This window comes from Vombatus ursinus, unplaced genomic scaffold (genome assembly GCF_900497805.2).
Source record: "Vombatus ursinus unplaced genomic scaffold, bare-nosed wombat genome assembly UNPS02014818.1, whole genome shotgun sequence".
NCBI classification, from domain to species: domain Eukaryota; kingdom Metazoa; phylum Chordata; class Mammalia; order Diprotodontia; family Vombatidae; genus Vombatus; species Vombatus ursinus.
In genome coordinates this window covers 29168816-29193547 of record NW_020954596.1, presented here as the reverse complement: position 1 = coordinate 29193547, position 24732 = coordinate 29168816, and the positions used below count along the sequence as shown (strand labels likewise).

The following is a 24732-nucleotide window of genomic DNA, read 5'->3' as shown; positions in this document are numbered from 1 at the left end:
GCTTGAAATGCCAGACAGGCTGAAATTAAAAATACGGGAATGTAAAGGCGTAATTTTAAGTTTTCTGGAAAATTTAGTAAAAGAACTAAATCCTAGTTGCTATTTTCAAATATTTGAAGACTTGTCTTGTGCAAGATGGTGAGGACTTGATTTATTTGGCTTCAAAACAAAGCAATGGACAATGGATTGAAAGTATATGTAAAACCTTCCTAACAAATATAATTATACAAAACTTGATTGAAAAGATAGCAAATTTTTATCACTCTGTGTGGTATGGTATTAAACTTTGTTAAGAATTAATGGTGATAATAAGGAATTAAATCTTCAATAACTAAAAAATACTTCTCAAAGCCAGAAATGTCAATTTATTTATAAGCTTAATTTATAACTTTATTAGCAACATTAATAAGTCTAACCTAACAATAAATAAACAAACTATATGTTATTTACAGGTACCACATAGAAAAATGTGATCTTTAAAAAGTCAGATCCCTAGTTCATATCCAATTCTATGGCTATTACATAAATGTGACCTATGTGCTCAGCAAGCAAAGCATTTTAACTCTTTAAAATCCCAATCATAGCAAACCAGAATGCACCATATCTGGCTAAGTTGAGTAGTGTGGAGCAGAAGAAAGCACAACGGACATGGGGTCCAAACCCAGGTCCCTTACCCAGCTTCAAGACTTTAGGCAAGTTTTTGAATCCCAGTTTCTTCATATAAAAAATGGGATAACACCCACTACCTCACAAAGTTGTTGTGAGGGAGAGTAGTGTAATAGATGATGCTGGATTTGGAGTCAGAAAGATATAACTTCTGGTACTCATTAACTCTGAAAACATGGGAACATCACTTTGTGACTATGAGCCTCACCTTTAAAATGGTCACAATAATACCTGCAGTACCTACTTTACAGCATAGGTGTGGGTTCAAATGCATCAGTAGGATGAGAACACAATGTAACAATAAGAATACAACTCCAGCAGAGTATCAATATAAAAAACCATTAAATATATTGTCATGTAGACATTTATGTCACATGTATGTGTTTATATATATGTACATGTATATATATACCTCTTTATATATGTATGTGTGTGTGTGTGTGTGTGTGTATACCTCTGAGACCTACAGAAATAAAAGTTCAGGATGATTTTTTGACAGAAAAAAATAAAAAACTAAACAGAGGGTTGCCTCCTACATATGATTAGGTAAATTAATATGGTAAAAAGTTAGTAGCCCTAGATTGTTATATATTCAATGCACTAATTACTATATCAACAGCCTATCTTATAAAAGAATATCAAAAGCAAGGATTACAAAAAAAAGATGAATTAGAATTAGCCCTGTCAGATTTTAAACTATATTATTAAAATTACTTTTTACTAGATTTAAAAATAGAAAAGCTCATTTGTGGAACAGAAAAGAAAAATTAAAAAAAATTAATTCATATTGTTTAAACTGACATATCATGAGAAGTACCAGCCATGTTGTTATTACTCTCCACTTTCAGTTGCCCCTCAGGTCTACTCTACCTCCAGACCAGCTTCCTGGCCCCCATGAGAGTACCATTCTTCCCCACTCCTCTCTCTCTCTTTTTTTTTTGGTCTTTTCCAATTAGAATGTAATCTCCTTGAGGACAGGACTTTACTGTTTTCTTGTTTTTGTAACTGCAGCACCTAGCACAGTGTCTACTCTATAATAAACTCTTTATAAACACCATCTATTTATCTGTCTATCTATCTATCTATCCATTTATCATCTCTCTATGCAAATATAAGTAAGAATAATAATTTTTGATATAAATTGTTGAAAATATTTTGCATAGCAGTATGCAAAAAATTAGTTTAGACCTATATCTCTTAGGTCTATACTTAAACCTACACACATATAATGAGTTCCACCTACAGTGATATAAATATTTTAAGTGTGGTGGGTAGGAATAAAAAGTGGGCAGGGTAAAAACAGTGGGTAGGAAAGAACATTATTTATCTCATATGGAGTGATTAGAAATTTTTGACTATCTGGGCTCCAGATAAATCTCCCCATCAACCTTAGAATGATTTTTGACAGAATTAAATGAAAACCTGGACAGTTAGAATGATATTCAATATGGTTAGTGTGTGTGTATCTGTATATTTAATGGAATTAATCAGAGGAGACCCTCTGCTCTGTGGGATTGGGGGCACATCTCAAACAGCCAGAGCAAGAACATGCACATTAGTCCTTTCCAGTGAGCCACATGCTCTGGACTCTTAGGAAGGGTTCCTCAAGTTAGAAAGGCTAGTGCCATTACAAGTCAATAGTTCCTAACAGTTCTTTATTTCTAATTACAAGTTGCTGGAGACAAAAGAGATGGTTTTGACTATATCAATTACACATATACATATGCATATATGTATATATATATATATACATATATATGGGGTCTGTGTATGTTTAGGTACATATGTGTATATATATATATATTATACATGTTTCTGTTTTTTAAATTTTTGCACAGCAATAAGGAAAAAAATGTCAAAAAGAAAATAAGTAGACTGAGGGAAAAGTCTTTGTAGTAAACATTTCTGAAAAAATGTGTAAGATTCAGAAACTGACTAATGGTACAAGTCTTAATTCCAATTCCATTTCCTTCTTGCTTTGAGATCTATTTGTACTAGGTTTACAACATGATATCATTGTAAAAGAATTTTAGAAAGCAGATTAAATATTAATAGTTTTATCCTACTGCCAAATTTTATGGTCAGTCAAATTCTCCCAGGAAAGAGACTTATAAAGGGGAGACAGACACATATATAATGAGCTACTGTAGAAAATACCAGTGGTTATCAGGGTTGGTTCATAATGAGAGACTGACATATAACCATTGCCATAATACAAGCATTGTCACAGAATCACTTGTGTAACACTATTAAATGAAAAGCCTTCCCACCCAGCAGCCAAATACTTTCCTGTGGCAATTCAAAACCTTTGGTGTTATTCTTTTATTCAGGGTTACAACTCCGTTCTTCTATTCCTTGTCAATAAACCTTCTATGTGAAAGAATATTCTTAAAGGACAAAAAAAATCTTAGTTTAAGGGTGATGAAATAACCTTGACCAACTAAATTCTTTAAAGATCAGAACGCTTGCTATTGCTATTCATTTTATGGTGGTCAGAGGCCCTACAAAACAAGTCTTCAAATAAAATGTTACTAAAAATATACATTGAAATGATATTAAATTTGGGAAATAAAATCTTAAAAAGGATATTCAAAATAAGATATTTTGAGGAGAAAAATATTAATTATAAGTTTTTTGCTAAATAATATGTATCATATTTAATTATTAATCTTAAGTGGATACAAGATCATAAGTTGACTTTATTTCTATAGCCTATCAAATATAAAACTACTCAACATATTTAATATTTTTTAATTTAAAGAATAACTTATAATTTTAAAACAATCTGTGACTCACTAAAGGATAGACATTTCTGCTTGCAAAGAATAAAAATATATCCATAAGATGTTTTTGCATTAACTTTACAAAATGACTTTGTAACATGGATCAACTTTACTGTGTCCATGTAAAAACCCTAAGTGAAATTTATTTCAGCAATCAGAAGTATAAATGACTAAATTATGATTTGATAATAAAAAATAAATAATTAGTCTTATAAAACATAAGCTAATTTCTCACAAATTCATCTAAATGTTTTATTTTAGTCATTTACATTTTAATGTTCATGTACTAGTGCCAATTCAATAAAACATGAAAATGACTGAGTCTGTATGTAGCATTTACTGCCTAGAGACAATTCCAACAGTCTTATGAGTATTTTGGTATATGTAATTCATGCTTCTCTCTGTGAAGTTTTAAATATCTCTTGAATTTTACAGATTATCAGCATTTAAATACAACACATATTGTTACTTCCAAACTGAAGCAGTAATAGTTACCATTAAAAAAAATTACAGATAACTATCCTGGTCTATCTCCATCTCAACTAGTAAAAAGTCTAAATGTCATAGATGTATCCATTTAAAATGTTAATTTGCAGTTAGAGTTTAATAACTTCAATTTTAGTAGGGGCAAATTTGTGTAGTGGATATGTTGAAAGCTAGGCCCAAAGTCGGGAGATGTTTTCAAATCCTACCTTTCACACTTGCTGGCTATAGGAAGATGAGCAAGCTAGTATACTTTGTGAGCCTCAGGTAACTCTTCTAACACTCTTCTCCTAAGTCATAGAAGGATGGTGATATGCCTTGGTGGAGAGTTTCCACTCTGACACATATCCCAGATCCTTGATATATTGTAGACCTGGTCAATGTTTTTAGTGTTCCAACTAGGGTACACACATGGTATGGATAATACTGACTGACTCACTTTAGAATGCCTAACGATCCTTAGTTTTCCTTACTGTAACTTGAAACTATATATTTTACACAGTTAGTAGAAACCCAATATCTGATCCTTTAAGAAAGAGTTTCACTTTCTTTAAAATAACACCCTGAGAAACTGTGGCTGAAAATACTAAGTTCTCAAGTTGCACAACTAAACTGTCATGGTCATAAAATGTTACTGAACTCCCAGTCTAATGTTAGTCCTAAAATATGGCACATGCTTTTAAAACATGCCACCGTGACTAAGCACCATTATTCCATTATACCTGAAAATAACTGGGGACCTTTAATGGTAAACACATTCTTTACATGAGAAAGTATAAAATTGTCACAGAAATTAAGCTACTTAGAAATCTGAGTAATTTAATACATTGAAATGTGAATTATTGCAGATGTATATTTGGCAATGTTTCAATTGAAAATATTTGTAAGATTAATAACTCACAGTAATACTACATTTTCATGTTTGCAAAGTACGTATACAATCTCATTTGAGCTTCACAATAAAGCTCTGAAATAGATACTCTGAGCATTGATATTCTGCTCCTCCCCCTACCCTTCTTAGGTGAGGAAATGGAGATTCAAAGAGCTTAAGTGATTTGTCCATAGACACAAAGCATACATGGCAGGGAGTAAAGGCTAAAGGTAGGAAAGGTGGGAGGCGACTAGATTATGAAGGGCTCTGATTGTCCCATAAAATGTTGCATGTTTAGAGACAGAAGTAGCCATATGCACACAGATGAAAATCACACAACCAAACAAAAAAGACTGATACCCAAATGTTTGTGAAAGCTCAGCACATTTTTAAAATAGTATAAAATATTACATTTTTACCCATAAATCCATGGATATATATACACTAGGTCTGTCATATCTTATTAATACACTTTTAAAATAAACTTATCAACTTGCTAACTTGAAAGAAATATTCCTTACAACTTAGGTGCTAAAGTAGAAATAAAATCAGTAAATGATGATCTTTTAGAAATTCTTTATTTTTCCAAAAAATAACTTGACTTGAACTTTATAAACTATAAAACTTGCAGCCTCAATTCTTTATCTATAAATAAAATATATTCACTTAAAAGCAACATGGCATGGTGGCTAAAGAGCTGTTTGAAGAGTCTGGAAGACATAGGTTCAAGTCTTTCCTTTGATACATTTTGACTCTGGGCCTAGGCAAATCATTTCAATCCTTAAAGATTCAGGCATCTCTCAAGGACCAGAAGTTGCAAGAAAGCTATAGGTCTGCTTTGGTAAGGGAATTCCTTTACCAGGAGCTCTCTGTGCCAATGAAATCAAGAGTCTGGTTCAAAAATATTAATTCCACAGAATGACTTTATTGAGAGGTTTCCCATGCTAGATAATTTCATAGCCTTGGGAAATTAAGGTTGTTTCAAATATTTTTAAATAAAATATTATCTATAATAAACATTTTTTTCCAGCTACAAGTACCAGTGGGTACAATTTTTAAAATTTCCACATGTGAAAAACATGATGATTCCTTTATTCTAAAGTGAACAATCTTGATTGGAATTCCTTTTAAAGGAATAATAAAAAATAAAGCTAAAACTGCAGGCCTTGAAAACTTTAGGAATCTTTCAGTGAAGCACATAAATTCAAGTTATCATGTGCCAAACCCAAAACACTCCCCCCCCCATTTGCTCTTTCTCCTGACTTCTCAATTTTTATTGATGGCATTGCTATCCATTCAATGACATGGGCTTGAAATCTCAATGTAATTTTAGCATCCAAATTAATGCAGTGAACAACCATGATTCCAGAGCACTGATGAAGCAAGTTACTCACCTCTTGAAAGAGAGGTGAAGGAATCAAAACGAAAAATGAGACACAACTTTGAAAATGGCCAGTGTGGAAATTTATTTGGCTTGACTATGCATATTTGTTGGGGGTGGGGGTGTTTTTCTTTCTTTTTTGTTATTGTTCAGTTGTGAAGTGGGGTGGGAAGGAGAGAAAATAAATGCTTGTTAATTGGAAAAAATATTAAAATTAGATTTAAAAATGAAAATAAGTCATCTTTGATTCTTCCCTCTCCTTTATACTATGCAGTTAATTCTCAATTCTACCTCTACAATCTCTCTCCAGTCTCCTTACCACTCACACAGTTCAATTCAGTTCAGCATTTAGGGATATGGAAGTAACTCCTGGTTTTTAACAGCTACAATCCAAGCTTTGGTAGAAGCTAGCAAGCTGGTGAGGCCTCCCTTATTGTTTCATCCAGCTATGTGTATTGTTCATGGTCCAGCCAAGCTTTAGGCAAAGAAGCTCTTTAACAGACTGCTCACTTGTCAGATAATAATCTGAAGGGAGTGGGATTCAGTGATCCAATAAAACACCATCAACCATGATTCATGGAATCTTGGTATCTGTATGTATCACAGGAGCACCCAAACCAATGAAGTTTTACATCTTCAAAAGTATGAAAGTAATTATGAAATATACCATTTTGAAGCTGACTGCAATGATAGATATGGAAATAGCATTCAGGAGTTTGTAGAAGGAATTTTTAGGTGTGCAAAAAGAACACTTGGACTAAATATTTAAGCAATTCCAATACTGGTAATTCACTCAGAACCATCTAACCCCAGATTTTGAGAGTGAAGATATAGCCTGTAAATATCCTCCACCAAAAATATCCATCACTTGCCATTGAAAACATTTGTATTGCTGCCATTGAAATGGTCCCAAATACAAATGCTTGGGCCCAAGTGTTTGAACAAAGGTTTAGAGAAGGACAAACATAAAGAAGATAAAAACTTTTATCTCTAGCAGATCTTCCCAGGATTCTCCAAAAATCATAAATTTCTATAAATTTAATTAATGAAAAAAATTGTATGTCCTGTCTAGTACCTTTAATGTCTGTAACATATCGATCTTATTTTAACAGTATTATTTCATGATGATATCAGCATTCTCAAAAAGTATTCCCCTAAAATACCTAATTAGCAGGCTTGACTCATATAAAATGTTGATGATATTTGGCATCCTTAAGAAACATATAACTGGAATTTTTGTTCCTTTTAAAGTTTGGTAGTTCAATTAAAAATCTCCTAGTTTTCATTCCCAAAGCAAATAATATCAACAACAACCAAAAACAAAGCCAAACAAAACAAAACAAGCCTGCAAGCACCTCTTGCCTGTAATCCTTTGTTAAAAAGAAATACCATTCCCCCTCTTATAAAGGTCATGGCTGCTGTTGTCTATTCTAACACAACAAATATAATAGTGATAGTTATCTCCCCACCCCCCAAAAATTGAAACACATAGGAGCTCCTTCAAAATGAAAGTCATTCTAAAAATAAATTACTCTCTGGTATGGAAATGAAATTTGGAAGATCATAGCAGACTGTAGCATTAAACCAAACATTATGTGTATGAAAGAGACAGGGACAGTAACTATACTTGTGATTTCATTGGTATCCCTTACCCTACTCCTTCCTGGATGAAGAAACCACTACAAATACCGATGAGTATCTTCTGTGCAAGTTATAGACTTCAAGTGCTGTCTATGGTACTGATTGGTTAAGTGATTTGTTCAGATCAAATGATCTGTATTTGTCACAGCCAGAACTTGAATATGTTCTTCCCAACTCCAAGGTCAGATAGCTATCCACTAGGGCATGCTGCCTCTCTTGCATATGCATAATATTGTAAAATATCTCATTAAGAAAATGAGATGAATTAGTCACATAATAAGAATGGGTGAAAATAGATGGATACTCTGAGTCATGTCCTGGTGTTCCCAAAATATTTCCGCTAAATATTAAAAGAAGGAAATGAAGGTCTCTAGCACATTAGGCAGCTGCTCTATGGAAACATATGGAAAATTATGAATAAGATTTGCCTATGATAAGAGACTATGGCTAGGCTAAGAACTGTATCCATAGCACAAGCACTTACACCAATAACCTAAGTGAAATATAACAAGGTCTAACAAAGCAGCTTATGTACAATGAAAAAAAGTATATTTATATCATTTTACTTGGGGTACAACATAATGATCATGACTCCTTAGCCAAATGCTTCTTTATAATAAGCAAAATGGCTGTCTTCCAAAAGCCACCATAGGAAAAAAAGTGCTTTTAATAAATCCAGCAGATGAAAATCTTGAATTAAACTTCAACCTTTTCTTATTAGGATAAAAACAGTGAATTAGCACTAAACATAAGCTTTGCATGTCATGAGACTATATTGTTCAACTACAATCATACTTTTATTTCAAAACTATCGTGAGGATATTTTTGTTTTACTTTTCAAAAGGTACACATTATAAATCATTCCTTAGAGTGAATGGTAAAAGCAATACATTCAATAGTAATAAATGAATAAATATTGAACCAACTCACACAAATCCATTGTGGAACTTAATCACTCTGGACACAGATTCAAAAGATCATATTTGAATACTCACTTCAACATTTACTAGCTATGTGACACTGCGTATCTGAGTCACTTGGCCTCTGTAACCCTCATTGTCATCTGTAAAATGGGGCTAATAATACTGACATTAGCTGTCTTACTTGGAAATATGAAAAGCACTATAAATTTAGAAGTTCTAAAAAAGATAATAATGACAATAACACCACCTCTACATCACAAGCAATTGGATAACAAGTAGCTGAATCAGTAAGCCAATTAATTCATGGTTGCAAATGCCAATTTAAGTGATAATATAATTCTAATTTTTAAAAATTGTTTTAAAAATGAAGAAAAGTCAGCCATAACCTGACCCCATCCTACCAGTCCTTTTAACTTCTCATGACTCACATTCATAGACCTTACATTATAGCCTTTCCCTACACATTCAATGCTCTTCCTTGCATTGTGTGTGCTTTTATGGTTTGTTCTGCCTGAAATACCTCCCTCCCTTCTCCCTATCTACCTGTCAAATCCTAGCCATTACTGAAAGCCCAGCTCAAATGCTATCTTTTCTATTAAGCCTTCCCTGACATCTTTAACCAAATACTTTTTTCTCATATGAACTCCTAAAATATTTGGTTTGTACCTCTCTTATGGCATTGACAACATTCTAATTTTTTTTTCTTATAATATAACTATGTATGTATATGTCTATCCTCCAGCTCCCCCTAGCCTTTTTGTTGTTGTTGTTATTTTGGTCTAGAACTGTGGCTTCATGATTTTGTGGAAACTAGGGAAACTTTTTTTAGAAATGCAGGTGGGCAACTGTCTGTAATTTATAGTCTTAGACAGTGGCCTGGGGAGACTACTACCGTAAGTCTAGGTGTCTGTCCACAAGTACTCCTTAAGCATCTCCTAGGTGTTGGGCATTGTGCTAAGTTCTACAGAAATCAAGAGAAATGAACAAGCAACAACAACAATAACCCCCTCACCTGTTTTCAAGTTGCTCATAGTCTAATGGAAAATGGCTTACTTGGGGACACAAAGTCAAAATGTGACAGAGCTAGCACTTGATCCTAGACCAGTCAGACATTTAGACCTACTCTCCATATGCCATACCATGTTGCTCACCTGTCTCCTTCACTAGATCATAATCTCTTTGAGAACATGGACAATGTTTTATTAAGCTTTATGGACTCAATCACCCTAAGCACAGTGTAGTAGGTACATTTCCTCTTCCTGAAGATGAGAACTAAAACTGCTTAATAAATATTTCTTCACTAAAGATTAAAAACACTAATAAATACTACAAAAGTGTAACCCTTGTCACATTAATCTTTTCTATGCAAAGAATTGATATTATAAATAATAATCTTATAATGCTTTATAATTTACAAAGCACTTTCATCCATGTTATTTCCACTGATCCTCACAATAGACAATATCATTATCTCTGTTTTACAAATGAGGAAACTGGGATTGAGAGTGGCTAAATAATTAGCCCAAGAACACCTAGCTAATAAGTAGCAGAGTGAGGACTATAATACAAGCATTTTGATGCTAAATGAGATGTTTTTTCTTCTGCTTTATATTTATATGCTCCAATACATAAAATGAAATGTGATCTATAGTGACATATATATGTATATGTATGTATATGTATGTGTATATATATATGTGTGTGTGTTTGTATCTCCTTCCTCAGAATAGATTGTAATTCAGGTGACATCTCATTAGTGAAATTTTTTAAAAATTAATTTTCTCTCATACATATTTCACATAAAATCTACTATCCAACATGCTGGAAGCCTCCTGAGATTTTATTACATTTCAAGGTGTCAGTACAAACCTTGGGTTCTCAATCTATTATCCCTCATTTTTGCAACACAACTGGCCAACCTCCTTTTCCATTCATACATTTCCTCCATGATATCCCTTGATCTATTTCTTCCACATGGACCTTTTTTGGGAACAGGTTGCAACCTCCCAGAGGCCATGTAACTCTCTATGACCAGCTTTAATATTTAAAGAGAATGGTGTTTCAAGATTCATAAATATACAACATGACCACAGAAATATTTGAATTGAGAATATTTTGGGGGGCCTGAAAGTAGTTTAAGATCACAGAAAACACTTCAATTCACTCCTTCTCTATTGTTCCTATTTAATTAAGGGTCTAATTCTACCTCTTTTTAAATAGTGGCGAAAATTTTATGCAACTCCATGAATAGCTAAGGTTTACTTATTATGCTGAAATGAAGTAAACACATGACAGAATAAGATTAGTGACTTCCTGAGGAGGCTGTAGAAAGAGAAGAAGCAACTGGCTTTTTAACCATAAAAAGTTGGACTAGTGAAAGCTTGACTTCATTTCATATGAGACCCACCCTTACACTAGCAATGACTAGTGTACAGCTGTAAGTTGATTAGGAAAATTACCCATCAATTAAAAGCTAGATAAGTACAGTTTGTTGATTCTTAAATTATTAATTGCATGCAATTAAATGGTTTTGCATATGAAAACTACCATTATTTTTTCAAATCTTAAGAAATATAAATAATTCAAATTTACGTTTGAAACAGTGATTAAAATTGTTAAATCACATTAATGTCACCAATTAGAGAAAGATGTAGAGAAAGATGGAATTTTATAACATGATAAAGGAAAAAAATTGTAATTAATAAGTATATCACTTCAGCCAATGGCATAAAGGGGTCACTGTGATGCAAAATGCTTCCAATCTTGACGAAAATATAATTTTCTACAGTTCAATGAAATGTACTATAATTCCATGCTCATTGATTCATTTATGACATTGCCATGAAAGCCAATTTGACTGGTCAGAGTCTGAATTGTTGGGGGAAAAATTAATGAAATCCAATTATACTATTTCCATTCGTCAACAAGCTTTTAGGTGCCTATTATATGCTAGGCACCATGCTAACTAAGCTGTTTAGGATACAATGAAATGCAAAAGACAGTCCCTGCTCTCAGGGAGTTCACAGCCTAATAAGGGAGACAACTTAAAAATAACCACATACTAACAAGATATATATATAGAGCAAGCATTCATGAAGCACCTACTACACGTGTCATGAACTGTGCCAAACACTTTACAAATATTGTCTCATTTGATCCTCATAACAAGGCTGACACAGGTTAAATGACTTGCCTGAGGTCACACAGCTAGCAAATGTCTGAGGCTGAATTTGAATTCAGGTCTTCCTGACTCCAGGCCAAGTGCTCCATTCATTGTATCACCTGATGGCTTTTGAAGGATGAACATGAGATAAAGAACCTAGGGAAAACACTAGCCTTAGGGGCATCATGCAAAGTTTCTTTTGGAAGGTGGGATTTTATCTGGAACTTGAAGGAAGTCAGTCAAGGTAATCTACAAGATAGAGACCAGGAGGTTTAAAGAGGGATAAAAAGATTTGGATAACTTGCTGCGGTGAGTGAGATTTAAATAGGTTAACTAGGGAGGAGTAAAAAGGATCTCATCAGATTGCCAAAAAGGTCCAATGCACAAAAAAGGTTAAGAACCTCTGTTATAGACAGAAAATTTATGAACTTTCCACACAAATGAAAGATCTGTTTGTTGTGTACTGCCTCCCTTCCCAAAGGCTTAAGAGTATTCTATATCACAACCAAGTTGACTTGGACCAATTCTGTCACCCAATGGCCAAGACAAGAACCTGTTTAACCCAATGATCCTTACAATCTGATTTCTATCCCAGTGGCCCTACTCTATGAAATCAAATTTTGTTTCTGGTCATCTTTTTTTTCCTTTCATTTCTACCTCTGATAGCTAGGAAAATCTGGGTTCAATTCCTGCCTTCTAACAAATTTTGTAACTATAGGCACCTCTCAATGTGTCTCAAAAATATCTTATGGGGGGGCAGCTAGGTGGCGAAGAGGATAGAGCACTGGCCCTGGAGTCAGGAGGACCTGACTTCAAATCCAGCCTCACACACATAACACTTACTAGCTGTGTGACACTGGGCAAGTCACTTAACCCCGTTGCCTAGCCCCCCTCCCCAAAATCGTATAGGCACGTTGCCCATCTTTATTAATTGGAGTTTTGATATTGGGAGTTCCTGACATGGATGAAATCATAGATTAAGAAGAAAAGAAAAGAAATTTCCCTCAGTTTCTAAGGTTTATGGTCTTAACAAAAATAAGACTAGAAGAATAAAATAACTTCCTCATGTTTGCAAAGACAAGAAACTGAAAGCAAGAATTCAAACCCAGTCCTCCTGATTACATGTCATGTTCTTCATACTATAGGAAAATTAAATACATTGAATTGCCTTGGGACACAATTGTGATTTATTTATAACATTTTTCTATGGGAAATCCATTTGAAGAACTGTTTATGAGACTTACAAATGAGACTTTAGAATGTAACCTACTTGTAAGTTTTGGCCTTCCTGAATATACAATAAATGTAATTGCTAACAAATTGCCTCCACCAATAGAAGTACTGACTCAGCTTACTCAATTACTGCTTTAACACAGTGGATACAAAAGTGTATTATTATGCATAAGTGGTAAAAACTTCCCAAGGCAAAGATAACTTTAAAACCATACCCTAAGTCCATCATCATTTTTTTTCTTTAAAAATTTTTTAAAATTTATTTTATTTTTAATTTGTGAAACAAAACAAGCATTTTCATAACATAGTATAATCTATTTTTTTTACATTTTTTTTATTTTCCTATGAGAATTTAAAGATTGCTTTCAGATAATAACTCCTTAAGGTTTACAGGGTGCTTTCTTCACAACAATCTCACTAAATAAGTAATCCAAGTTTCTTTATGCCCATTTTAAGTACTTAAGTTCAGAGAAGTGAATTTCCTATGATCACAGAGCAAATAGATGTCAAAAGTAGAATTCAAACAGAGCTCTTTTGACTCTAAGTCTATTCTTTCTACTCCACCAAATTCAGCAAGTAGCACAGATTCCCAATTCCCAATACCTGAATTAATTTTTACTTTCAAATTTTGGTAATGATAAATGTTCACCCAAACAGCTTATAAGCCATAAGATCTATAGATCTCTTACTTTATTTTCAAATAAAGAGTTGGAAATTTGTTCCACCTTAAATTGGACATAATTAAACAAATATTTTTCAAACATATATCATGAGCCTAATCCATGCTAGGTAATACACTATCATAGGAGAGAAACTACCAAAGTGTTAATAAGTTGGTACTATAACCACAAATGCATGTTTTTAAAAACATACAATGATGAATATTTTAAAATCCAGAGAAATTCAGGGAAAGGTAGAAGGCTATATTCTAAACTTCTAAAATCAACCAAATCAATTTCCTTGGCTCAATAATAGTTCCTGTTCTGTGAAAAGGTTAATGCCAATGATTAAAAGATTAAAAGATTTTCCAGTCTCTGACACCTTTTCATCTCAAAGTATAAGAGGAAGAAATCTTCTTTAGCTCAGTGAGATAGCTATTAATCCTTAACCAAACTAACAGAAAAAGGTCTACATATTGCCCTTTGTTAACTTACGGAATAAAACAGAACTAAAAAGTTATGGAGGGCCAGTATCACTCTTGGCATATTATCTTAAATTTGGGCACAGACCTTGATTTTAAATAAAGTAAGCAAGGTGTTTAGGAGATTAATGGCTTACTAAGTATATGTGGTTTTAATTCTTTTAAATTTAAATTTGTATAAATGGTACATATGAAGGAATCATTACCCAAATTTAACATAAAATGTTAAGTAATATGTATTAAATGATATTAAGTAATACAGACGTATTCAGAAAATATTTTATTGAGAAGATTAACTTGGACTCCAAAAAAGTCTATATTTTTCTATTTATAATATAACTGCTGAAAACAAATGTTTCTTTGGAAAGTTGCATCTTTATTTTTCTTTAATTAACTTTGGCAGAATTTTATTTGTGTCACCATTACAAATTATTACTCCAGAATGCCATGCCTAAATATCTACCCCCAAACATATTCTTCTTTGTCTACAATAGGACATCAATAGACAAGTTCTATAGTATCTGAGAGACGGGGATCAGAAAGAAATCCAGGATAGCTCAGCAGAGGGTCCTTATCATATGGAATTGGCTCCCCCTGTTGGGCTGAAAACATCCACATTTCTTGACCATTAAGGCACAGCTGTCTTTTAAAAAGCTTCAGTGATTTGTCTAAGGCAGAGGTTTCTTAATATTGTGTGTGTGTGTGTGTGTGTGTGTAACAGACTTATTTGGCAATCTGGAGAAGCCCATGGATTCCTTAGGATAATGTTTAAAAATACCTGGAGAAGATATTAGATTTCAATTGGAACAAGGGTTCTTAATTTTTTTTTTCCTTTCGCAATCTGGTTAAGCCTATTAGACTCCTCAGAATAATATTTTTAAATGCCTAAAAATAAATAGGATTATGAGGAAAAGAATTATGCAGAAATATGACTATCAAAAGAAAACAATAATATTGAAATATAGTCATCAACATATTTTTTAAAACGTCAGAGCTCAGGTTAAGACTTTTTGAGTTAGAGGTTAGTGAAAATAAAAATGTGGAGGTTTTTTTTTTAACCTATCCAAGTTTATGGACCCCTGAAATCTGATTAAGAATGCCTTGTCAATAGCAAAACAAAGATTACAGCAGGAAGTTTAAAACTATTGTCAGTATTTCCTTGTGTTTTTTTTTTAATAGAATAACAGAACTGGAATTTTTTAAAAAAAACTACATATAGATTTTTTAGTATGAATATACAATTGACTGATTTATGTAACCTTGGAAACAGCTCAACAATGTGGTCAGTAATCTCTAATAGCAGCATCTCTCCTTTCTCACATGCAAATGTCTCAAATGACTTCTAAATGAAATTAATTTTAAAATGCTGAAGCAATCCTTGCATTAACAAAATTATTTGGGGAAATGTTCTGATAATAAATCTCATTCTCTACTCTGAATGCAACAGATTTAGTTGAATTCTTTTTTTAACATCTTAAATTTTTAAACCCATATGTCTACATGTCTAATGAATTATGTCTCCATATAATTAAAAAAATCACTTGTGACAATAAATTATTTAAAATATCTTAGCAATGCCTAAAAAACTGTGCTGAAAGGAAATAATATAAAAATGAAATGGCTTATTATTAATGATATTCAATATGGCATAACTTGTTGACCTACTTGCTTGGGATTACACAAAGTTTTCCTAACTTTTGTGCCTCAAAATACTTTTTCCTTGAGCCACATCTCACCCTTGTTTATCAAAAGAGTTGAGCAAGGTGCTAAGGATAGCCTATAGTCAGATGGTAACTCATTCATTGCTACTAGGTTTTTTTTTCCTTAAACATAAACTTCAAAATCTAAGAAAAAAAAGTTTTTAAACGTGTGGGTGGTTAGGTGTTAGGAAGGAATGATAATTTTTAAGATTTTTGTCACTCATCTTTAACTCCTTGCCCTAAATTTAATTGGCCAGCCACTTCCAAACCAACCTCCTCAACCCAAGAGGTGAATGGTGTTTGCTCTGGCAGGGAAATTAATGAATTACCAAACTGCTGGATACCACAGGACTGAAGACTACTGAAGCCCTAGTATTTTGTCAAACATTTAAAATATACTTATTATTCATAACAGATTGTTTAAGAACTGCCCTCACATTACTCAATGTAATATTTCAAGAAAGTGTGATTTCAGTTGTTTGATTATTCCTTCCTCCTATGAAGATCACAGCTCTTCTATGCTTTCTTTAGCAGAGGGTCTCTGTGAGCCACTATATTCAATGTTCTAGTTCTTTTCCTTAATGTATATCATTTTATTAGTACATATATTTTATCAATAATATGGTGGGACAGTGCAGCATAGTGAATGGCAAGCAGTCTTGGAGTCAGGAAGACTTACTTTCACATGCAGCCTCTGACATATACTATGTGATATCAGATTGATGTCATTTACCTTTTCAGTGGGCCTCAAGCAAATCTCTGAGAGTATAAGCCATAGGACAGTTACTGATCTACATTTAAAAAAAGTTTTTCTTCACTTTGAGGTCTTTATAGAAATGAAAATGCAGATCCAACTCCTTCCCACATATGTATGTATAAATATACATATTTAATACTCAAAATTTAAATTCAAATAAGGGAATAATACGATATATTGAAATATAACCAACGTAGGAGTCAAGAAACTTGGGTTCTAATCCTGACTCTGCCACTAATTGATTATATAAATTTAGATAAGCTACTGCACCTTTTTGACTCAGTAAAATGAGGGCATTGGCTTAAATGACCTTTGATGTATCTGCTGGCTCTTAATCCTATGACCCAAAAGTTAAAAGTAACTGTAGAAGTCATTAAAGTCAACTCTTATCTGAAATGATACATAAAGGGGTGGAAGAGAAAGAAAAATGGGAGAAAAAAAAGAATTTTTTTTGTTTTAGTTGTTGTTGCTATCATTGTTTCTTTCTGTTTAGAGGATTGATTGTGGCAAAATTTCAAAATCCTTCAAGTGTGTCTTTGTCATTTCCTTATCTTCCTTCCTCTACCTGCCTAACTGATATTCAGGTTCTTTAGAGTTCTAAATGTTCTACAATGTTTTCAGAGTGTCTGTTTAGTTGATATATACATTTTCTATAACCCTTAAGAGAGCTAAAGAAGAAATTTTGCCAGGGCACTAGTTTACTTCCTGCCAAAGTTTTGTCTGTCCTTCTCGGTACTATTATGTGGGAAATACACTTCCTCCCTGTGGCTACTGTTGGTTCAAGCTTCAGTGTGGCATAAATGCTCCCAAGCCACCAACTTTAGAGATCAGTCACATGACCGTGGTGTCCATCACCAGGGGGCCACTCCCCTATCCCCTCCCCACAAAAACATTCTCAGTGGTGAGTACAGGTTACCCCTGCCATGACAATTACACCTCTGGGTAACATACCACACCGCTATCCCCAAACTACACCAGGAGTTGAACAATCCTTCACATCCCTTCGTATCTCTTCAGGTGAATTTGATCCAGGTGCAATAATTCGTACTTGCAATTCTGTCCTTTGGGTAGACCAGTGCTTAAAGATTGCAATTAAAAGAGAAAAATTATATGCTTCCTTAATTCCACTAGTATTTGTGCTTCCATAGTCATTGATTGAGGGTCATAAGATCATGTGGTCATGGGATCATAGGATCATAGAATTGTAAGTAATCTAAGAGGTCATCTGGTCCAATCTTTTTATATGAGGAAACTGAGGTTCAGGAAGATTAAGTGACTTGACCAAATTTACCCATCATACCCCATGTCTCTGATTCTAGAGTAATTCTATATTTCTATATAATTCTATATTTCCACTATACCATACTACCTGTGCAGTCCCCTTCTATATACAGGCAGCCTCAGACTTACAAACACCCAACTCATAAAGCAAGCAAACAAATAAACATTAAACCACACTTAAGCAGGGCTTTACCACCTACTGGCTTAGAGAGATAACACTGGGAATAAATTTCTAGAGAAGGACAGTTTCCCTAATGTTGGTCCCATTGTTCATTGCCAGTCAACACTTTTACTTTGTTATTCTGGCATCAAATCATACCAATTAGAGAAGGGCATCAGAAGGTGGGAGAAATATACTGAGAGGAAGATAGGAGGGTGACCAGAATGAACTTTATCACGCAATTTTATCTAAAGTTAGCCTTACACCAGAAAATGAGCAAACTGTCACTGCCTTTCTCCTCTTAAATGTAAAATCACAAGTCCTCCTCTGTGGAACTCAGATCAATGCTCTTAAAACTATTCTCTTAAACTTAAGAATATTCAGAAAAATCATATTTCAAATAGGTTAATTTAGAAACCTACTTACAAATGAATTTTTGGAGTAGAACTTGTTAGAGACTGCTCATAGACCTTTTTATCTACTGTACTTTGGAAATAAGGTTGCCAATTATGGTTAACTAAGAGTTAATTTCTTTTGCTCCAGGTGGTCTCCCCTGTACCACTTTCCTTGTCATCCCCTCTAGGACCTAGCAGTGGATGAAAGGGCAGTGATTTACAAATGTAAATGATCATTATTTGTGAAAGCCCCAGGAGACTTCCAAAAATAGTAGACATAACACATTTCTAACAACTTTAACCTAATTCCATTACAGTTGGAACACTTGATTTCAGTTAGCTTATGCCAGTTCCTAGATGGATCATTTTTCCTGAAGAATATTAGAAATGTTGGTTCTTGAGCCTGCCAATTAGTAAACACATACTTTAGTGCATTTAATTTTTATTTTACTTGGAATTCATCCACTAATAAATAACTTAGTTTAAGCTTCATTTACTAATAAATAGCTCTGTTTGAAAAAATTAAGCACGTGGTGAATACATTATGAAACTGCTTTGAAGCATACACATTAAGCAAAGTTTACCTCTAAACTATAAGGAGAACAACAGAACAATTCAAGGGTATCAAAATAGGGCAAAGGTAAGAATTCCACTTTTAAAATGCTGATCTTCAGCCCTAGTGAGGGGTTTTAGCTCAGTCAATTCAGTAGTACTTAACTAATGGATTTATTGGAGGATCAAATAAGATAATTTATGCTTAAGATTTTTCAAAACATAAAGTGCTATATAAAGGTCAGTTATTATTGCTAAAATTTTTAATTTTATAAATCAATATGACACATTTCAAAGAGAATAACCTTGGAATTACAATAACCCATGCAAACATTCATATCCCACTTTAGTTTGCAGTCACACATCAATTATTTCTGAAAACTTTATAGACAATAGGAAAAAAAACAAAACATCATAATGATAACACTATCTACAAAGAACAGCACAGGAGGTGGCATGACACCACCCTTTGGCAAGAGGAAAGAAAGAAGAGCTTTTGATTTCATAAAACATGTCTGTGTTGAGCCATCAGTCACTACATTAATAGACAATAAAATGTAACTTTACAGTAATATTGGTAAACCTTATAAAACAGAAAAACTCAAGTTAAAAAACACATTCTGATTCCCTGAATTGTTTGATTCTAAACCTCACCTCCCCACCTCTTCTTTCTTTTTAGAGACTCTAAATAAAATAATACAAGTAATGTGCCCATTTGGCCACTCCGGAGAAACTCTACCCTACCAAATAGGAGGCATGGAAGCAGGAAAGACAATGGCACATGTTGTCAGCCAATAAACAATATTGTCTACATCCATTGGCACTAAGCATTTAATAAAAACTGGATTGTGGTTACTTCCTGAGGCTTAGTACTTGTAGGGTTGCATCACAGAATAGAATATCAGAACACAGTGGGGTTGTTTACCCTGTCTATCACTTGTCAGTCTACCCAGCTCTTTACAAACAACCCTTGTATTTAGAAACCCCTTTGCAGTCGTTGTAATTAGAATTTTTAAACACTGAGGTAGGTACATTTTCCAAAACTACTAAATTAAAACCACTAACACACACAAAAAGAAAAGTGTCATGGTTACTTTTATTCAACTAACAAATTACACATTCCCGAGTTCATACAGATATTTGTTTTACAATGTAACATTTTGTGATTATTTACATCAGAGAAATTTCCATACCTGTGTTTTGCATTGTTTAAAATTTTGTAAGTAAGTAAAGTAATCAAATGCAGGTTCCATAAGTAACCTGATATTTCTGTGCTACTGTCTAGCAGTCCTGGTAAGACACTTAGAATGATAATTCTTACAAACATACAGAAAGTAACAAATGAAAAGTCAAATTTGGGTAACACATTTGTAAAACTTATTGTGTACCAAACACTTTGTTAGCTTACCACCACACTAGATCAAAAGAGATCAGTCAGTAGAAAATGTGCTCAAACATGTTTCTGTTTTTGACCCAAAACTTCTCCAAGGAGGACTTAAATAGTATATAAGTTGGCATCTAAATAAATGCTTAAATGAGTCTTCTGCAGAGATGGGGGAAAATAGTACACTGTCCATGTAATCAATCAATGAATAAGCATTTATTAAGTGCCCATTATGTACCAGGAACTGTGCCGGGCACTGTGAAATTTACCTTTCCACTCACAGATCATTAATTAAAATTAGCCTTGCCTTTCTGAAACTTTCTGAAACTCAGTAAGAGAATCAAAGACCAAACCATGTGTTTTCCCCCTATTGATCTCCCCTCAATACTTTTTCTGTATTTCACAGTTTGACTAGATTTGCAAGAAGGAAATACATTTTCTTTTCAAAGACAAGTTGTCCTGAGACACTCTATATAACAGTCCAAAAAAATTAAATAATTTTAAATGGCTATTAAGTCAGTCTAGGGTACAAGAAGTTCAAGGAAATAGGGTGCTTGTGGAGGAAGAGTGGACAAAAACTAGAAATAAAATAGGCAAGCGTGAGCTTTTTGTCACCCTTAAGTAGATCCCTTTATCACATAGATAGACATTCTTTAGGCTTTCTTTCTAAGCTTCTCCCCTCTAGGACTAGAGTCTGTCATATAAATATACAGCTGAAAGAATCCTGACTGCATTCCCAGGTGTGCAAGTATTAGCAAGTATGACAGAACATAACCAAAACAATTTGGGTAAAGATTCCTATAAAATACAAAGTGCAATGTCAGTTGGGAAGCACATTTCTATGTGGATTTCATAAATCAATTCAACAAAGTATTAACAAGTGTGCAGTGAACTGGAATAGAGACCAAGTTCAAATAAGGAAGACATCATGTCTGGCTTCCCTGGGATTGCAGGAGATTGGAGATGGGGAGAAGTTAGATACAAAGATTACTATAATACACCGTAAGGTATACGTACACACAGTAGAGAGATACAGAACAAATTCCTGTGTCTGGTTCAAGGTAGGGAGCAATGGGTGGTTCTTCCTGACTTATTTACTAGATTATGCCAGCAAAGCCTAAACTCTGGAATGTCCTATTAATGTTGAAAGACTTTGATTATAGCCTAGCAACAGACTATCATTATCAGGTTGGCCAAAGGATGATGTAATTCTCTACACTCAGCAACTCTCAAAAACAACTTCACAAATAATAGAGGCTTTAATCTGCTATATGTTTTTATTTTTATTATTATAGAATATTATTATTAGGGTTGATACCTATAAAATGATGGATTCTTGAAATATTTAAGAAAGACATTCAATATATGTATTGCCAATGCACCTTCTTTCCTGCTTTCTGGTCCAAACCTAATGTCTTTCCTTCAACATTCATGACCATTGGAAAGTCAAGTCGCTTTACTTTGCAGACCCCAGGTCCATCTGTCCAATTTAGGCAAAAAGTGGATTCTTTGGAACCATCTCTACTTTTACTTTGGTTGTGCAACCTGAATTCTATACATATTCAGTTATCATGAACTTTCTTCCAAGAATAATTAAATGGTTTTTCAGAACTGCTAAGGATTAAAAATCACATGCTCTCTTTGGACTATCTGATTGATGCTCTTAATTCTTCAAGAAAATCTCATTTTAGCAGTGGAGAACCTCCATGAAACAGATAGCTTGTTTGCTTACTTCCTTCAACTAAAAAAAAAGTCATCAACTTGTGAACAACATGGTGTTGAGCCTATCCAAACTTAGCTAGAATAGTCCTTGAACAGGGGAAGCTAGGTGCAACGGATAAAGTGCTGGGCCTGGAGTCAAAAAGATTCATCTTCCTGAATTCAAATCTGGCCTTAGATACTAGTTGTGTGACCCTGGACAAGCCACCTAACCTTATTTGTCTCAGTTTCCTCCTGTGTAAAATGATCTGGAGAAGGAAACGGCAAACCACTCCTGTATCTTTGCCAAGAAAATCCCAAATAGGATCACAAAGAGTCAGAGGTGACTGAAACAAATGCACAACAACAACAGAGCCCTGGGACAACTGACCTACAATCTTGAGTATTTGAGGTATTCTACTACAAAATACCTGCAAATATTTTATATTCTAGTTACCATTGCTCTGTTCCTTAAAACCTTGGCAATTGTAGCAATAATTACATTTTCTATTTTAAAGGAATTTTCACTAATTTTGTTCCCCTGTTTTGCTTGGTTTTGTTTATTTGTTTTAACATGGACTGATGAATTTTTCACAAACCACAAGGCTCACACTTGAATTGTTTCCAGCTCCACAAGACCTGCCAAAACTTGTGATGCACTTATAGATCCTTCTTAAAACCAAGATCACTTCCATTCTACAATGAGAGAACAAGATAGGCTTTCAATTGAAAACAATGCATAAGGAAGATAATCCTATAAGAGATGTGAACATTATGCTGGCAGGAGTGGGAGGCAAGAAGAGAATACAGTTAGGAAGACAGATTGAGTGATTTCAATATTCTACAAGGGTGATAATGAGGTCTTTTTAATAGGGTAATAGCAGCGAAAAATTGAAGAGGGAAGAGATTCAAGATATGTTATTGAAGTGAGACCTACAGGATTTGGTAATTGACTGTGTATGAGAATTGAGAAAGAAAAAAAACTGAAATAGAACCCTCAGGTTTTGCACATAGGGGGTAAGTGGTTCAAATTCATAGACCCTCATTTGTAACAGACCTCAGGTGTCATGCAGACCAACCTCCACCCAAAGCAACAATACTTTCTACAACTGTCTTATCATGCTCATCAACCCTTTACTCAGATACTTCTAGTGACAAGAATTCACTACTTTATAAGGTAGCCCATTAAGTGTTTATACTAAGACAAACTGAGGACTGGGAAAGACCTTAATTTAGAAACGCCAAGATCATCCACTGCATCCCAGGCCATCTTCACTTATCTTGACTTGTGTCTTGCCACTGAACTTAGATGACTCTGGAGGAGAGAGTGAGGCTCAGTTCTGCCTCACTTAAATCCAATTTCATGTGCAAGTCAAGACATCACCCTCATGATGTCATTGGTCCTCTTCAAGTACTAAGGAACAACAACAACAACAACACAACTCTAAAATGTTAGAAAGTTCTTCCTGAGCTGAAATGTCTCCTCTAATTCTATAATCTAAAATTTTACATAAAATAAATCCAATCTCTTTTGTGACAGATGAGCTTTTGCCTTATCTTTCTCAGAACCAGGTATCTACTTCACTTCCCAACTATCTTGACACCATCATATTGCCAACATTGTAATGATCATCCACATCTCCCTACCACCACATTCTTGTACCATGTTCTTACTTGCCCAGGGAAGCCTTTGCCTTGTCTTAACTGTACCAAGGCTTCCTCTCCCCTTCGCGGTCATCTACATGGACCTCTCTTTCTAGTTGCTCTTTATATAAAGCCATCCTCTTTTAGAATGTCAGCTTCTTGAAGTATTGCATTATTTGATCGTACTTGTAATCCCAACACTTACCACAGTGCTTGGCATAAGTGCTTATACAATGATATAATGCTTCTCTCTCTCTCTTTCTCTGTCTCTCTCTGTCTCTCTCTGTCTCTCTGTCTCTCTGTCTCTGTCTCTGTCTCTGTCTCTCTCTCTCATCAATCTTCCACAAAACAACCCTTCAAGTATTTAAAATGGTTTTCTCATTTTCAGACTAAATAACCCCAGTTTCCCCAACTCATTTTTAAAGGTTTCTAAGCCTTTAATAATCCAAGTACCTTGCTCTTGACCAGGAGTTCTTATACTGGGAGTCTGTATACTTGGTTTTTTAAATGATGTGATAGCTGTATTCCAACATGTTCCAATAATTCTTTTTTAATCCCATGTATTTTGATTTTATACATTTAAAAACATTATTCGGAGAAGGGATCCATTAGATTTTACCAGATTGCCAAGGGAGTCCAGGTTAAAAGCTCCTACTCTAGGCACATTTCAGCTTATCATTTTCCCTGTTAAAACTCAAGACAAAATATCAACAAAAAATAGACCATCTCAATGTGGGTTAAGAGAACTTTAGAAAAATTGCAAGTCAGTTACATAAGGAAAAGTGTGGGGTGTGTGTGTGTGTGTGTGTGTGTGTGTGTGTGTGTGTGTGAGAGAGAGAGAGAGAGAGAGAGAGAGAGAGAGAGAGAGAGAGAGAG

General features: G+C 34.2%; 1 protein-coding gene across 2 annotated transcripts in view; it reads right to left on the bottom strand.

The window, feature by feature from the left end:
* SLIT2 (slit guidance ligand 2) overlaps window positions 1–24732 on the bottom strand; it is a 397271-nt gene that overhangs the window by 322098 nt on the left and 50441 nt on the right. The window lies entirely within an intron of this gene.